Source organism: Mandrillus leucophaeus, unplaced genomic scaffold, assembly GCF_000951045.1.
Source record: "Mandrillus leucophaeus isolate KB7577 unplaced genomic scaffold, Mleu.le_1.0 Scaffold235, whole genome shotgun sequence".
Lineage (NCBI taxonomy): Eukaryota > Metazoa > Chordata > Mammalia > Primates > Cercopithecidae > Mandrillus > Mandrillus leucophaeus.
Window position 1 is genome coordinate 2306656 of NW_012102421.1, and position 14233 is coordinate 2320888.

Consider the following 14233-nt stretch of genomic DNA (forward strand, 5'->3'; position numbering starts at 1 on the left):
GAAAGAAAGGGGCCTGTATAAGAGTCCCACTGTACCAACGAGGAAGCTGACCTGCCCCAGTGTTATACCCTTTATCCCCAGTGGCACAGCCGCATCCTGAATCCTTCCTCAAGAGTCCTGGGAGAAAAAAATAAGCCCCGTTACCCTTTCTTCCTTTCTGTCTTGGAGAGAAGAGGCCTATATAACATTAATGGCGCAGGGAAAGTTTTTCCTAATTCCAAACAAGGTGGGAAAAACAGGAACCTTCTGATTTCTGTAACATCAATTTGGTGAAAGGCAAGCACAGAAGTTTAGATTGGACCATGATAACAGTTACCATTTACTGAGCCTTTTCACTTGCGGGGAGGACACTGTAGATGCATAATAGTTCATAATCCTCACCACAACTCTGTGAGCTAGGGAGTTGTATTCCCACTTGACAGAACAGGAAACTGAGGCTCAAAAAGTTAACCAACTTACCCATAGTCCTAGAGCTCACCAACAGCAAAGGCAGGATTCAGACGCCCCAAGGCAGTGAACGGCGGGGGGGCCCTGGTTCTGGTCCTCCCTCTCCCGTTCTCCTCTACCCAGGCTTGATGCTGGGTCCATTCTCCCTTTGGCCTCACCATTAAAGCTAATGTTGACATTTCCATCAACTTCCCAGTCTCATACTCCCAGGAGTAGCAACATGTATCAAGCCCTGGTGCAGACATAGTCCTTACAAAAGGCAACTTTTGGGGAAGAAAAAGAAACTCCTTGTTCTCAGCTCACTGTCAGAACTGATGCCTGCGCGGACAGGAAGCGTGCCTGAAGTGTGCTTTCAGCACGAAGGAGGAAGGAGAGGCACGCTCAGGGCTTGATTCCTGGTTCTCCAGAATCCGGAAGTGGAAGAAGCCTGGGAGTGACGAGGGACCCCAGATCCGGCCTAAACCAGCGCCCTTGGGTGAAGCCCCTGCGGAGTCCTGGACAAAGGAGCCGCGACCTGGCGGGGGGACCGGGAGAAGGGAACGGAGACCCCAGCGGAGCCAAGGAGCCTGGATGGGCAGAGGAAATGGGCGACGGGTAAATGGAGATGCAGCCGGGAATGGGAGAGGACGACCATCGACTGGGAAGCGGAAACTCCCTTGCGCTTTGAGGGCCCTGAGGAGGAGAAGCGCCCCGCACCCGCCTCCAGGGATGAAGGACGATGGCAGGGCCTCCCGAGGCCGCCGCGCGGGGACCGCCTGGCTGAGCAGCCCCTGCCCGGCCCCTGCTCGCTCCTCCGGCTAGCACGAGGCCCCACCGTTCAAGTGCACTGTGCATCGCGCCTGCAGCCTTTCGAAAATAGAAAAATACGGAGTATATGTAGTACCCCACACCCTTGTAATGATGCCGCTCCAAGCAAATGAGTCCTTAATAACCCGGGGTGCTGGGGGCAGCGACCGATGGGGAGCAAACAGCCTGGCCCTGTGGTGTTGAACGCGCGGCACTGGAGACTCCCGACACTCCATGGGGCGCAAGTCCCAGCTCCTGGCAGACCAGCACCCGGCCTTCCCCGGCTAGGAGCCGGGCTTCTGACGGGAGGGCACGGTGGCGAGAGGGCGCCAGCAGGACGCCTGACGTTGCGTGAAAAAAACAGAAAATTCCACAGCACCGAGGTGAGTGCTCCCCGGCTGCGACCGCGCCTCGGGCCGCGAGGATGTTCCTGTGGCGCCACCTAGTGTCCGAGGTGCAGACAACGCTCTGGCGAGGGCTGCAAGGTCGGCCTGCGACCAGCCCTGAGACTTCAGACTCGGGCTGGGACCTTGGGATGGGTCATCCAGGGGTCCCCGGCTGTGGACCTTTCTACCAGACAAAAAGCCCCCCAGACGTTTCTCTCTTCCTGCTGCAACCAAAGCTAAAAAGAAAATTTGCCAGAATGAATGGAATAACTGACGGCCCCTTTCAATTAGACGTCCATGAGGTGATGTCTGGTTTTTCCTAAATACAATGGCAAGTCGATTATTAGTTCATCCAGAAAAAATATAGATGCTATCATCGTATAAACATGAGTCCCCACATAGAACTGAGCCTCAGACCTGCTGGAGGTGCTTTGTCTGGGAAACACTGAACTAGAATTTTGGGTGGGACAAAGTAGAAGCTTTACTTTTTATTTAACAGTAGCCTGAAGACCTCCTGCAGAATAATGGAAAGGATAAAGACCTGGAAGCCCGGATACTAAGGTTCTGGTATTAGCTCTGCCCCGCAGCTGTCTGTGTGACCTTGACCAGAGGGAGTTTTACTACCTCTCACAATATTGTGGAGTCTGGATTGGTATCGCCATGTAATCAGTGAGGAAACGGGCTCCAGGAGTTTACCCAAGGCTGGGCGGCAGATCAGTGGCCAGACCAAGCTTCAGCTGCACGTCTGCCCAACTCTGAAGAGCACGTTCCCTTCACAAGCCATCAAATCCCTTCCTGCTTCAACCTCTTCATCTACCGCTTGAAGGGGCTGTACCGAGTGGTCACAGTTCCTTCCAGATACAGCAAACGGTGATTCTAAGGTTTCACTGATCCCTTAAAACCCAGTTTTAGTGCTCACAAACCCCGTGGTGATAACAAAAGAGCCTTTAAAAAGGATTTATCCACCTATAAAAACCATTAGATTTTATTTGGGGCTATGGGCAAAGAACACCAAAACAAATGTGTTGGAACATCAAACCTCCTTTAAAATTTAGAGCAGCAGGGACAGAGGAGAAAATCTGCACAGGGCAAGGAGGGACAACTTACGGATTCCATGGTTGGAACCAGACTGCGGGGCACTGCTTATCTGCCGTTGGCTTCCTGGGGGGATAATTGCCTCCTGACAATTGTTTAGACTTGATAAATACATGAAATGGGGCTGCAAACAGTTTATCTGGCTACCAGTTCAGATCCGGATGGAACCAGATGAAGAAGTCAGGCACATTTGCAATAACCTCAAAGATAAAACCTTCCTATCAGAGGCAGCTTATCTCCTCCTCAGGGTCATGCTGCCCAGTAACTGCCACCTCCAAAAGAAGGAAGGGGAGAGCACTTCTAGCAGGGGGCTCCCAGTGGGCCTTGCTTGCCTTGAACTCCCCTTCCTGCTCCCAGGACAGGCCACCTGTCTGGCCGCAAGGGGGTGGTACTGCGCCCCGGTCTGGCAGGCTTGGGAAAGATGTTGGCAAGTGGAAGAAATGGGCAACTAGACCCCAAAGCCAACGTCACCTAACTCTAAGATGAATGCTTGCCTCGTGGGCTCTTCCTCTGCTTCATCAGGGACAAGCTAAAGGAACTTCAGGCCTCCCCAGCAAAGATAACAGCATGAATCGCAGCTCACAGGAGCTGGGACCCTGCTGGGCTACATACTCACCCCATGACCAAAGGCAAGTGGGACCTCTGGGCCTCAGTTTCCTCACCTCTCAGGGATTTGACCTAAATAATCCCTAAGATCCTACTGAGCTATTTTAAGGACTGGAATCAAACCAGCCAGACCTCTTTATGGTTTAAAAGAGGCCAGAGGTTTCACTGAAGAACCATCTCCCTCCCTTACATTTTTCCTCTTCCCCCTCCCCCACACCTCTCATTCGCTGGCCACAAACCTCCATCCTCCAACTCCTTTCCAACGTCAGTCGCTGGCTCCACCAGCCTGGCTAAGGAGCGAGGAGACCATCACCTCAGAAAGCAGCCCCGCTGGGAGGTCCACGGCAGTTCGCCGAGCTGTGGACAGGCCCTTTATTTTCCATCTGTCAAGAAAGGAAGCTGCCCGTTGCTTATTTCCTCCTCCCACTCTTCTCCCTTCCCACCAGAAGACTCTTCCACCTTCAAAATATTCTGATGGGGGATCACAGGAGTTTTCCTCAAACAAGATCACTGGGGGTCAACTACTGACCAACCTCCAGCCTCAGCCCCACCCATTCCCTCACCCTCCAGCTTGAGCGAGTTTACTAACTCCAGTTAGTAAAGCAGTTGGCTCAACAGGACAACAACCAAAAGTGACTTCTATGTCCTACAGCCCTCGCCTGACACCACCCTTTTTTTTTTTTTAATTCTTCGGGGGCCTTTTGGGGACCCACAATTAAGCTGTATTCTGCAGAAGGAACTTCCAAAGGAAAGGAATAAGGCATTGTTTTACCAAGAGCCTTTTTTCCCTCAAGAAACTCAATGTAAACTAGGAACCTTGCACTTTCTTTTCCCTTTGGGTAGGTGAGCAGAAGGGAAGAGTTACCACCCAGGGTGAGGTCATTCCTCCGTGGTGGTAGAATGTCTGGTTCTTTCAGTTTCCCCATGGTGCTGGCCTCACAATAGATGTTCATGAGGTGCAGGCTAATTGGGTGAGTGGATGCAGTGCTCTGATGGATTTATTCAGTGTACGAGATTGCAAAGCCATATGCCAGCAAAGGCTTAACTACCCCACCCTACCCTTCAGACCAGCTCCATAGCTTTCCATGTTCCTGTCTGCCCAGCCTCAGGCCAAAGCAAAGGCAGGGATCTGAGCTGTACCCCCTGTGAACGCCCACCTCCTGACCCCTGTGCTAGTGCCTGGTCCCTGCGTGCCTTGGCTTTCTGTCTTCTCTCCGGACTATGATTCATAGCAGATATTAAAAAGGAAATAGCATCCTTCAATTCTTTCTACCATTTCTCTTATCTTTAAAGGGTTCTTATTAAGCAGTATCTTCAAACTTATTTATGTGATGTCATGCTAGGAAGCAGTGTTGTCAATGTGCCACTGTCCTTGAGCACTGAATTCAGTAAAAATAAAAGCCAAATAAATGTTATATTGTCACCATGCAGAATCTTCTCTAGTCATGACTAGCTATCCAGAGAGTAGGGAATCCCTAAAGATAATCAGATAATGGTGACTTTGGCTTACTGAGGCAAGCTCCCCTTTCCTGACTGTTTCTGCAGTGATTGATCCAGAGGCCAGCTTCTTGCTGGGGCACAATCACAATCCGCTCTAAGAAGCCAGCCCAGAAGCAGGGACACAAAATCATGGGGAGCCGACCATGGCCAAAGCATCATGCTATTACCCTTCACTTCACATTTTTTAGCTCTTTTTTGAAAGTTATGAAAGATACACAGATGTATATATTTTATGTTTTCATATTAAAGTGTTTTCATATTAAAAATGAAAGCAGGAGGAAACGAGGAAGGGGAAGAAAGTAGCACTCAGACGCCAAGTATCATGCTGGGAACTTGGAGTTCTCAAGCCCTCCAGTCTTGGTCACTGGGGAGGGGAATGGGCATCGCCCACTTAGTTCATATTTGAATAACTGCTCATACTTGAAAATGTCTTCAACTGCAACCACATGAAGTGGGGAACCCCCACAGAATCCCCATGTCTTCCCTGAGAGCTCTTGGACCATGCTCCTTCATCCTCCATGACTTTGATCTCGTAGTTCTGTTTACCTTCAGTGCCTTCTCACTCTTTAGACCCTCATCCCAACCCCTTCCAACTTCCAACTTTTCAATACTCATTTAGACATCATCCCCAAGAAAGCTTCTGATTCCCCACTGTCCAGTCCCATCTGGGTACAGTACTTGTCCCCACATGTTACAGCACTTGTCCTGTACTTGTCCCCACATGTTAGAATACTCTGCATATCTGTCTGCTTCGTCAAGGTACTCTGAGCTCTTTGAATGAGAGTCTTGTTCAGCTTTGCATCCCCAGTATCTACTGGTTCAGTTCTAGGCTACCACTTGCCCAAACAACACCTCTGTGTTCTAAGAGAAAGAAGAATGCAGCCCCATCCCTCCCACTCACCCCATACACACACTGTCAGCCTCCAAGCAAGGCCATGAGACTCCCTTGTTCAAGTCAGAAAAAGGTATTCCCTCCTCATAGTGGGCGCAGCTCTACAGCAAGGAGCAAGGCTTGGTGGGTAGGATATAAGCTGGATGTCAGCACCCACTGGGCCTGGCCTCCAGGTAACCTGCACAACTGTATTGGTTGGCTCTGGTTGGATCAATCACTCCCTCCAGAGAGCAGTGACCCACTTCTCCTGACCTCTGGCTCAGCTTCCAAGACACCAGGCTGCTTTTCTGAACTATTACCAGCTACTCCCTCTAACCGTAGCTGCTCATGAGGTAGATAAGCCCCTGTGTCTCTAACAGCACAGTGCCCCAAACACAGACCCCAGGAGAGAGAAGCCGAGGAGGTCCTGTTTCTTCCAGGCCCATTGCCAGCCTCTGTCTGGGTGTGGGCACATGGGCTCATTTACATGGCTGGTTTGGAGCCTTTGGCAGATGGAAGTGTGCAGATAGTTTTATATGTGTTGCTCATCATTAAACCTCCCCTTCAGGGTTTCTTGCCGCCTTTGGTTTGTGTCTCAATCTGGAGCAAATTTAAGCAATGGTTTAGGCCTCTGCATTTCCTTGGTTTAATTAATAATTCATAATAAAAATTTAATCAAGGCGTAAGCTTTTGTGGAAGGTTATAAAACACTTTTTATTTGCCCTGGAGATCAGAATGACCACTTTCTAAATCTGTGAAATGATGGGTTTTTTCCCAAATGAGGAAATTTTACTCTCAACTGTAAATTTCAGCTGTTTGCCATATGTAACCACAGAGAATCTGTTTATTGACTTAGTATATTAGGAGTAGTTAGGCAGGAAGAAAAATAAACCCAAACTCCAGACAGGAGAAAGTGTGGGGAAGGAATGAAGAGTTGAAGTTAGAGTCTAGCAAACCTCTAGCCTCGGAGAATAACGAGAAGAGACAAATGGTAGAATCCATCTCCCAAAGGAGACGATCATGATAGTAACCAGATTGGGAGACAAAGAAACTGGCTGGACAGTCATCACAAGCCATTCAAGATCTTTGGAGACATAAGCAGAGAATGCAAAAGTAAGAGTGGAGCCCTGCGAGGATATCAGACACTATGTGAACTCTGCAGCAGGGTGTGGAGTCCTGTTTGGTGAAAACTGTAAACACGGGATGGGTTTTCACCTGCCTGAAATAGCAGAAAAATGTTCTCGGCAAATAGCAGAGAGAGGGTCTAGAGCAGGGGTAGCTCAAATGTCCATCAGTAGACAAAGCCAAACCACCAGGAAAGCCACCGAAAAATACAGGGTCCTCGGCCTCCACTTTAAATGCCTTTTAAAGCTCTGCAGGTGACTTTGATGTCAGTCAGCTTTGGGAACCATGGTCCAGACGACCTTTTAAAGTCCTTCAGCATTAATTCTCTGAGATTTGTAAAAATTAACTCAAGAGAGGAAACACAAAGTTGCTGCAAAGAGCTGGATTCAGGGGATAATGTCTAATGATCAGTTTTCTCCATAATGATTATTGCAAAAACAACGTGTTATTAACTTTGTGGTTACTCCCTTACTCTGACAACAACTCTGAAAGAAGGGTATTATTATCCCTCTTTTACAGCAGGAAATGGAGTTTCAGAGAGGTGAATCAGTTATCCCAAAGCCACGCTGCTAGTGAATGGCAGGGACAGATTTTGAGGTCTCCTGACTGCAAACACTGTACTCAACCTTCATGGCCTGCATGGACCAGTCTCCTTTAAAGTTAGCTAAGTGGGCTGGGCGGGATGGCTCACACCTGTAATCCCAGCACTTTGGGAGACCGAGGTGGGTGGATCACGAGGTCAAGAGTTCGAGACCAGCCTGGCCAACATGGTGAAACCCCATCTCTACTAAAAATACAAAAATTAGCCAGGCATGGTGGCGGGCGCCTGTAATCCCAGCTACTTGGGAGGCTGAGGCAGGAGAATCGCTTGAACCTGGGAGGCGGAGGTTGCAGTGAGCTGAGATTGTGCCACTGCACTCTAGCTTGGGCAACAAGAGTGAAACACCATCTCAAAAAAAAAAAATAATGAAATAAAGTTAGCTAAATTTCTAGCACATAGCTTATTTTGGATCAGGCAGAGATTTGCCTTTGTTTTCTAGCTGCCATGGCAAAGCAAAAAGATGGGGGGAGGAGAGACATCTGATTTGTTAGAGAATTCAGTGATCATAACAAACCAGAACCATGAAATAAGCCAGTCACAAAAAGACAAATACTGTCTGATTCCTCTTAGAGGAGGTAACCAGAGGAGTCAAATTCACAGAGAGAGAAAGTAGAACGCTGGCTGCCAGGAAGTGTAGAGAAGGGGAATGGGGAGTTATTGTATAACGGGTACAAGGTTTCCATTTGGGAAGACGAAAAGAGTTCAGGAGATAGACGGTGGTGAGGGTGGCACAGCGGTATAGGCACTGACTGCCACGGAACTACGCACATAAAAACAGTTAAGATGGTAAATTTTCTGTCGTGTGCATTTTACCACAATTCTAAAAAGTTGTAACTTAAAAATGAAAAGAAAAAAAAAAAAAAAAAGAAGCCAGTCCCCGAGGAGCTGAACTACTCCTTCTGATACGAAGATGAGGAAGAAGTGTCTCCTTAGAGTTCCACCAAAAGGAGACTTTTAAGGTTGCAAATGACAGCTTCAACAACATGCTTACAGAAGACACATTTCTCAGCCTTCAGTGGAGGTTGATGGCTTCACTCTAAAATGCAGTTCAGAGAAAGCACTACGGTGGGGCAGGGGCATATCATGGCATCCAGGTAACCACACGGGATGGTTCATGGAGGCAGGAGAGGACATCTGCTCACGTGACTGTGGGAGAGCAGGCTGCCTGGTCTTCTGCAGAGGCTCCAGCAGGAGGGATCTTGTGCTAGCACCACTGCTGCCCAGTTTGAAAGTGAGACAGGCAAATATGGCCACTTGGCCACCCACCAGAGTTAACACTGATGTGATACTCATGTCCCCAAGTTCTCCAGCCTTCAAGGCTCGTCTCTTCCCTTAACATGCAAATAGCTACAACCTTAGCTCCTATCCCAGGAGGCTGCAGGAAAGCCAGTCTTTAGTGGGCTTCTCCTACCCCAGGTGTTTCTAAGAATCACCCAGGAATGCATCCACATTCCAAAGATCAGGCCTGTTTGCCATATCAGGTTGCCCTGGATGGACAACTTTTCCACTGCCTCTAAGCCACCCCTGGCTTCTCCAGTCGCTGGCTCCCCTACTGCATAGACCCAGACCCCTCCTTTAGTCTCCCAGAACATAAGACCAGACTGTAATATTGATTGAAATTTTCTGAAAGCTCAAAGATAGCAAAAGGGAATTACAAAATAGAAACAGAAAGCTTAAACCTTAGAGCTAGGAAGTCCTAGCCATCTTTGTCCTTAACTCCTAATTTGTCCCACATTTCAGGGGCCAGTCTGCTTTTCCCCAAATGCTTTGACCATGTTCCTTCTACCTAGAATCTGGCTTCCCTGATACATTTTGGGGTCCAAAAAAGAGAGAAATCTCCCAGAGGGTCCTCCAAGTCCAATGAAATAATTATCTCTGAGATGCAACTCTGCATATAGACAAGACAACCCGTCATATTATTTTATAGAGTTACTTGGCTCCTCTTTGTCTCAAATACCTCCATTCCAAATAGAGTTTGCTTGAACACAACCAAATACACATTAAAGTGCTGCTTTTTTTTTTTTTTTTTTTTTTTTTTGAGATGGAGTCTGGCCTTGTCGCCAGGCTGGAGTGCAATGGAATGATCTCGGCTCACCGCAACCTCTGACTCCCTGGTTCAAGCAACTCTCCTGCCTCAGACCCTCGAGTAGCTGGGATTACAGGCACATGCCACCACGCCCAGCTAATTTTTGTATTTTTGGCAGAGACAGGGTTTCACCATGTTGGCCAGGATGGTCTCGATCTCCTGACCTCATGATCTGCCCTCCTCGGCCTCCCAAAGTGCTGGGATTACAGGCGTGAGCCACCGCGCTTCTTTCAAAACAAAACGCCATTTCCCTCAATGTTGAATCATAAAGTTGCAGTGAGTTTGTCCCCATCCCTAGCCATCATGTTTCCAAAATTGTGGAATGCCATCTCAGTTCAAGCATCACTCCTATAACTCACTTCTACGGTGGTGGAGCAGTAGGGGGCCAGCCTCATCGGTTCTGCCAGGCATACTCCTTCTGGCAGTGGGCAGGACGGTTTTAAATGCTGTGGCTTGGTAATTTGTGGACTCATTTGCAAGGCAAATGCAAGCTATCTAAAATTAAAGTTCAGTGAAATGGGGCACTAGCTAAGGATTTCTTTTGTTTCATTTTAAAACCACACTCTTGCTCTATGAGATTGTTATCACAGATCTAGCAAGAGGCCTGATCGCTTTCATTCACTGTATAAAATCTATTCCACCCTTCCCACTGAAGCTTGGATGAAAGAGTCATAAGGGAAGGGCCTTTTGAGGTCGGTGGTGGCTAGCTGCAGCTGAATGTCAGTGCCATAAGGAAAAGGGCCAGGCTGGGAAGTTGGCCTGGCCTAGGAGCTGTTCTCTGTATTCATGTTGTTGGTCACAGTCCCCAAGCAGGAGGCTTTGGGCTCTGATTCCTCTTGGTGAAGTGTAGGGTAGAGTGGTCTACTTCAAAGCCCAGTGCAACTTCCTCAGCTCTTTGTCAGATTCAACCCAAGTCTGATCCAATCCTGGGGGTTGGAGGTGGGGAGGGGCGGTGCAGTATTTGACTTAGTTTACTCTTGGCAAAATAGATCTTCCTGAGTCTCAGGGAGGAAAACGAGCAGCTTAGACAGATGTAAACAGGCTCTGAGGCCCTTTGGACATCAAATAACACTAACAAAACAACGTTTAGATGAGTTAAGTGTAAATCAATCAGAAACATATGGACTACATTTCCCTGAAAATACACAGGGGTTTACAAATTACAGGCACAAGGGCTTGGCAAAATTCAATTCAGGTTTTGCCAAACCTAAAATGTTTGGAGAAGATTAAAAGAAAGTAGTCTGACCCCAAATGCCTTCAACCCTGCCCATCTCTGACACTGATAATATCCCACATGACCATAAACATTTAAGGGCATGGATTTTAAGAGATTTATGTGCTGAATAAACTTAACTACACAACGAGCTGAGATTCTTTTCCAGAAGAATGTTCATAGAAAGCTGAAACTGCCAAGTGACTGTATTAACAAAGGGGAGAAAACATCTACCTTCTGAGTTGGGCCAAAGAGATACACCTACATGTTTTCACTTGCAACAGAGTGGGATATTCTAAGCTTAGATGCTCATGATTGCAGATTCATGGAGCACAGGCTCTGCTTTTCCCTGGTGTGGGTAGTCTTTGCACAGTGAGTGGCAGGCGGCCCCCTGCACCCATTTGCCGCATACGGGGACAACACGGGGACATATTCACTAGTGTCGCTGTTGTGTAGTGACCCTCCCACATGTGGCATTTCTATGTAAAAGAAAAGTTGTCCCAGTGGAACTAAAGCACCCAACATCCAACTGTTTGGGTTTTGAGATTCAAAAGTGAAGTCTGTCAAAGATACAAAAGATTTGGTGTATCCACCCCACTCACCACCCAAGATGAGATGGAGTCTCCAAAGGAGAGCAGAAGGAAAGAGAGGACTCCTCAGTGGGGTCCCTGAGAAAGAGCTGCATTACTGCTGCTCCCTGGAGGATGGAGGGGAATAAAAGAACAACAACAAAAGAGGTTCTGAGATGGAAGAGCAAAGACACCACTGTCTGTTTCCTGGGTGCCCAGCATGGACAGGAGCAGCAGAGTAGAAAATGATTCCTGGTGTGCCCAGATCAAGAGGCCTGTGACAGCCCCATAGAATCCCCACAGCCCAGTAGTTGTGTAGGGTATGGGATGGAGGCGTAGCAGAATTCCCTACAGGCCCTCAAAAGGGGACACAGAAGTAGTTAAGAAAGAGTCAAATCTGTACAGACCTTGCAGTAGGGGGTGAGAGAGGGCAGCCACAAACCTGTGGGTATCAGTGACCAAGAGTGGGATGGAGTGATACAGACCTGGGAGGCTAGTGTGGACGGACAACCTGGGTCAGAGGGCCCCTTTGTGTGTGTGTGCGTGCGTGCACGCACGCACACACACACACACACACACGCACGCTGCTGTGATAGTAATAAGCCACCCACAATGGAGACACAATCCCCAGCGAGAGAAAGACTATCCAGCAGTAACTGACATTGTCAATCAGCAAGCCAAATGGGGACTTGAAATGGAAATTACACTGATTCACTAAAACAAAACATAATGTTTCTGGCACACTTCAGCTGTTGAGATTCTTGCTTCCTCCTCATGTGGATGAGGTCACAAAGTTGGTCAGGGTGGTGTGACTGTTAGATTGTTTTGGATATTCCCTGAACTCTAAGAAGCAGACAAAGCTTCACCCCACTTCATTTCATCCTAAGAAAACTTGATCTGAGTCATCAGGGATGAGCTGAGGCTGTGAGAGGGGGTGGGAGCGGGTGCAGACTTCAGTTGAAGGAGCAAAGGGGTCATCAATGGAAGTGGCAAGAGTGCAACCCACCAGCAGCAGGTGAGGGAGACAAGCGTGTTGAAGCTTCAGGGGTCAGGCGGCTGTCAAAGGCAGAGCAGTGTTCCATTGCTCCTCCAACAGAAACCGTTTTCTAGGATATGCTCACGCAGGCCAGCCAGCTCACCTCATCCTCTTGCTCTGGAGGAACTAAGGGAAGGGCTGGAAGGCATAGAGGAGCTCCAAGATGGTTGGTCGGCTAGAACCAGGGCTCTGCATGGAGAGGAAGCTGCTGAAGCCAGAGGAGGGGCCTAGAGACAGTAATTTTGAGGAAGGGAGGAAACTGGAATTGTTCATACTTGTGCCATTGGCTTTGTGGGGTAACCTACAAGTGGGAAGTTAACCAGAAGAAAGGAGTCATTGTCATTAGAGGAAATTCTAGGTCTTCTCCTGTGTGGCACACAGGATGGTTCAAGGGCCAACCCACAATATTTCTGTTTTCCCCTGCATCTCACCTCCTGGTTAGAATGCGGTTCTAGACAAATGGGGCCTGTAGCAATTGAATATGAATTTGCATCCATGTTTACAAAAACAATCAGAGATTTTACACGGGCCTCTTCAGCATGAAATATGCAGTGAAGCTGCAATAACCACTGCTACCACCCACCTCCCTACTACCAGATTTGTTTTCTATGGCTGCTATAACAAATTACCAGAAATTTAGTGCCTCACAGCAAAACGAATGTAAAACCTTACAGTTCTTGAGATCAGAAGTCCAAATGGGTCTCACTAGGCTGGTCTCACTTCCATCTTCAAAGCCAGCACTGAAGAGGCCAGTCTTTTTCACACGGCATCACTTGACACTGATTTATCTTCCTCTTCCATCTTTTAAGAACCTTTGTGATCACACTAGATAATCTGAGCCCACCTGGATAATCCAGGAAAATCTTCCTATTTTAAAGTCAGCTGATTAGCAAACTTAATTCCATCTGCAACCTTAATTTCCCCTTGCCATGTAACATAGCATATGTGAAGGTTCTGGGAATTAGGATGTGGACATCTTTGGGAGATTGTTCCAAGCACTGGCTGTTATGCATGCATGCATGTACACACACACACACACACACACACACACACACACCCTGAGAGACTCCCAAAGAGGAAAGTTGAACAATGAGCTCACTCATTTCTAGAGGCTCCTGCACCTGCCACATACGGTCCCGCTTCTAAATAAGGCTGGCCTTTACTTTTTCAGACGTCAGAGGTCTACTACTTGCTTTCAATCTTATAGTGAATTAAAAATGCTTTAGCCGGCAGGGCGCAGTGGCCCACACCTGTAATCCCAGCACTTTGGGAGGCCAAGGCAGGTGGATCACCTGAGGTCAGGAATTCGAGACCAGCCTGGTCAACATGGCAAAACCTCATCTCTACTAAAAAATACAAAAAAAATTAGTCGAGCTTGGTGGCACGTATCTGTAATCCCAGTTACTTGGAAGGCTGAGGCTGGAGAATGGCTTGAACCCAGTTGGTGGAGGTTGCAATGAGCTGAGCTTGCGCCACTGCACTCCAGCCTGGGTGACAGAGCGAGACTCCACCTCAAAAAATGGGCTGGGTGTGATGGCTCACACCTGTAATCCCAGCACTTTGGGAGGCCGAGGTGGGCAGATCACGAGGTCAAGAAATCGAGACCATCCTGGCCAATATGGTGAAACCGCGCCTCTACTAAAACTACAAAAATTAGCCAGGCGTGGTAGCACGTGCCTGTACTCCCAGTTACTTGGGAGGCTGAGGCAGAAGAATCGCTTGAACCCAGGAGGCAGAAGTTGCAGTAAGCTGAGATCATTCCACTGCACTCCAGCCTGGCGACAGAGCGAGACTCTGTTAAAAAAAAAAAAAAAAAAAAAAACCAAAAACAAACAAACAAACAAGAACAGCTGTTTTCTACCTGCACGCTCCTGGAGCTGTGCTCGTGAGGGTCTGGCCTCTGCAGAACATG

General features: G+C 48.2%; 1 pseudogene; it reads right to left on the reverse strand.

The window, feature by feature from the left end:
* Positions 1 to 697: 697 nt before the first annotated feature.
* Positions 698 to 4246, reverse strand: LOC105541215 (annotated as a pseudogene).
* Between the last annotated feature and the right edge of the window lie 9987 nt (positions 4247 to 14233).